The sequence below is a fragment of the Triticum aestivum genome, chromosome 1D (genome assembly GCF_018294505.1).
Source record: "Triticum aestivum cultivar Chinese Spring chromosome 1D, IWGSC CS RefSeq v2.1, whole genome shotgun sequence".
In the NCBI taxonomy this organism is placed as follows: Eukaryota; Viridiplantae; Streptophyta; class Magnoliopsida; order Poales; family Poaceae; genus Triticum; species Triticum aestivum.
Window position 1 is genome coordinate 196,265,695 of NC_057796.1, and position 3,725 is coordinate 196,269,419.

General features: G+C 41.1%; 1 pseudogene; it reads left to right on the forward strand.

Annotated features, from left to right (window-relative positions):
* The first annotated feature begins 547 nt into the window (after positions 1 to 547).
* On the forward strand, positions 548 to 3,039 carry LOC123167232 (uncharacterized; annotated as a pseudogene).
* The last annotated feature ends 686 nt before the right edge of the window (positions 3,040 to 3,725 follow it).

A 3,725-nucleotide genomic window follows, 5' to 3' on the forward strand; every position in this document is an offset into this window, starting at 1 on the left:
TCCCTTGGGTGGCGCGGGCGGCCAGCGTGCCCGTACGTCGCGGCGTCCTTCTTGGCAGTCGTGTGCGGTCGGGGCGAGGCGGGTGGCACTGCTGGTGGTGGAGTAGTGGACGGGCAAGAGGTGCTCGCGAGGGAGCGCTGGGCGTGGTCACACTCCGCGATCGGACGGGGAAAACATACGGGGGGTGTATTTTACTGGCGTCCGTTCAGTAGTATACGTACAGCGGTAACTGTCTACGGGTGGAAAATCTAACCGATGTCCCAAGCGCGGCCTTGGTTTGAGAACTCTGCATGCATGTGCGTAGGCCGCAGTATACGAGCGCTAGCTAGCTAGCTAGCGGATGCATATACGTGTGTGTGGTTTCTGCAGATCTCTGCATGATCTAGTCATCATCGATATAGTGCAACACGCCCTCTCATGGCCGATTAGTTCATTCATGAGCTACCTCTAGCACCAAGTTTTAGCTAGTCTGCTTGTAATTTGCTAATGGTTTTAGTGGTGAGTCCTGACTTTGTGCTCATGTCATCTGCTGCTGCAGATCCATACACACAATGGAGCCAGCGGACCAAGTGGAGATTTGGGAGGCCATCTTGGCGGATCCGCTTGATTGGCTTCCATCTTCTGTTACTATTCCTCGTCCAAGCCAGGTATATATAATACATTTACTCTGCCGTCACGTTTCATTCTTGATCAGCTAGCTCCCTTCCCACAAATTTATGTTGGACAAACCAAGAGTAGTGAACATTACACTAAGACATCAACTAAGCCCATCATCTTCCGAGGCCACAAACAAATGGGGAGACAGACACACAGCGTTTCGCATGTGAAATCTATCTGGCACCACACTCCTACAAAGCATCCAACCATCTGCGTCAGCACAACCAAAAATCAAGACATTTTTATTCTTATTCATGATAGGTGGAAGAATACTTCAGTTATGTGTATGGCGATGATGACATGGAAATCAACAAATTTGCACAAGAGCCCGAAGATGGGCAGTGCCACCAGCAATATTTGGGAGGTACCAAGTCGATTGTTCCATCTTCTCTATGCACATGTGAACAGATACATTTTTCTATATTCTCAAGCTAATGCATGAATATTTGCTGTTTAGAATTCATATTAAACAAAAATGGGAGGCGTGGCCCACAAGGTCCTCGCAAGAGGAGGATATTTCCTTCGGAAAGTGGAGGCAAGAAATTGCACAGTCGAAAAAACAATTAACACTGGACACGTGAAGAAGTGAAGAAGCTGATTAGGGGTGTTAGGAGATATGGTGAAGGGCGATGGGCTCAGGTGAAGCGTCATTACTTCTCATCATCAGTTCGAGAGCCAACACATCTCAAGGTATGTATGCTAAGGGAATATATACTTGCTTACATGACACTTTTGTCTGTGTGAAAGAGAAAAAAAATGAAAGGAGTGGGCTCTCATGTAAGATTCGACCTTTGCATGTGTTCCTAGACACAAAGAGTAAATGTAAAGGAAAGTGAACAACATTGTTGAGGAAATCGTTAACTGGTAGCTGCTCGGTTAGGTGGTGAGTAGGGGTTAATAGGCTAATCGGCAAGTTAATCTATTAATCAGACGATTCATCCGTTTATCGGCTACTCGGTGACACTACGAATAGCGATTAGTCAGCAAGTTAACTGGTTAATCGGACGAATTATTGAACAGGGCTGAGAAGAATGACTAAGGACACTCCCAATTCATTGGCTCTTAATGTGTCATCATAGGTGGTGAAACATATTTTATAAAGACAACCACCCCAATCCATTATCTCTTAGATATTGTATCTAAGTGATGTTGCATTTAATCCGTTTAGAGTTTATGTTTTCATCTCAGCATTATTGCCTAGTAATAAACAGAAGGGAGAAAGAAAGAAAGGAAGAAGAAGAGAAAGCACATCGAATCAGAGAATTAATTTCATTGTGTAGGGATATGTGTTAAGAGTTGCCTTTCTTAAAAACGTTCTTATATTTTGGGACAGAGGGAGTATAATATTAAAGAGCTATAAGGCATCTTACATAACACCTTTCACCTATGTCAAGAAGAGAGAGAAAGAAAAAAGGAATTGACTCTCATGCAAGGATCAATCTCTACACATGCTCCTAGGTACAACAAGCAAACGAGAGGAAAAGAAAAGATAGAGAGTAAAAAAAAGGACTAACGGAATAGCAAACTCTATTAATACAAATTCCCTATAAGGAAAAGAAAAGTCCATTATATTAGGAAAGAAATATGGGGGCATTATATTAGTAATTAATGATGACGACTCTTGATGACATAACAGTCTTATTAGCCTTGCTCATATACAACTCTCCTCACTTGCTTCTTAAATGAAATGCCACCTCAATATTTTGTCTATAAAGTAATGGTAATTGGCAAACACTGGAAGTGCCCTAACATAAAATTCAACCTTATAGCCGATCCAAATTATTAGTAATTAATAGCGATGGTTCTTACTGATATGGCAACCCTACATAGTCGATTTTGTCTACTCCCCTGTCCCATAATATAAAAACATTTTTTACACTAGTGTAATGTCAAAAACACTCTTATATTATGGGACGGACGGAGTATATTATCGGCGATGCTTTATTAAAGTTGACTAAAAATTATTAATTCATATAACATGTTGTTACTTGTTTCAGGATAAGTGGAGAAATGTCCGGAGAGCTTGTGGAGTCCCGTGCCGCTCCAAAGGGAAGGTCATATTCATTATCTTATTTTCTATATAGTTAGCCCTGTGCAATACTACGTACGTGACATTATTAAAAACTATTGTTATTTGATACAGGAGAAGGCACAGAAGACTATGTTCCGGCCCCTAGATTCAAAGTCGGTCAAAGAGATCCGAAGGCTAGCAAAGAAACGCAATGTGAAATGAACAACTAGCTGCAAATGACAACCAAATGCTAGTTGAGGCTTTGTACGTTTTATGTAAGTAAAGCAACATCTAATGTTGTTTCTTTCAGAACTGGGAAGCATGTAAATATATTATCTAAGAATCACGTAGCCAGCCTGGGCTATGTCGGTGTGTATATATCGTACTTCAGAAATTTACGTATTGTATAAATTCGATGCACTACAGAAAAATCATAGCTGTCATGTATCTTGGAGTAGGTCAAAACATGGGTTCTCAGCTTATTAATATAAGCTGGGAATTAAACGAAGAACTCACGGCAACAAGATAACCATCGGCTTACACACAAATAAGCCGAGTGTGCCACTAAAAAGATCTCAGCGTACAATAAGTACTTCGGCATATAATAAAAAAGGCACTTGGCTTACAGTCATTTGTCGGCAAAGTTTCTGGCACATTGCTTATCGGCTAGCTTGATGGCCGTTAGCCTTCTATAGGTGTCGCGCCGTCTTGGTTTTGGGCAAGGCCCATCTAGTTTCAAAATACCTCTTCATAGGTTGTTTTTGGAGTCTCTATTGATAGGGAAAACAACTTAGGATGGATTTTAGTCCCACCTTGTCAAGGGTGTACGAAATTCACATATATCTTCCTATAAATGTAGCCCTTTGGTATCGTTTAGACATAGGTTTTGTTTAGTTAGAAATTAGCCATAGCTGCAACTTCTTGTACTTTGTCTATATCCATCGGCCAGGACAAGACCGCTTATGAAACCCCAACTTTCACCAATAATCATTCATACATTTATTCACAATATCTAGATTGAAAAATCTTAATTATTGATTGTTCTTCGATTGCTTGC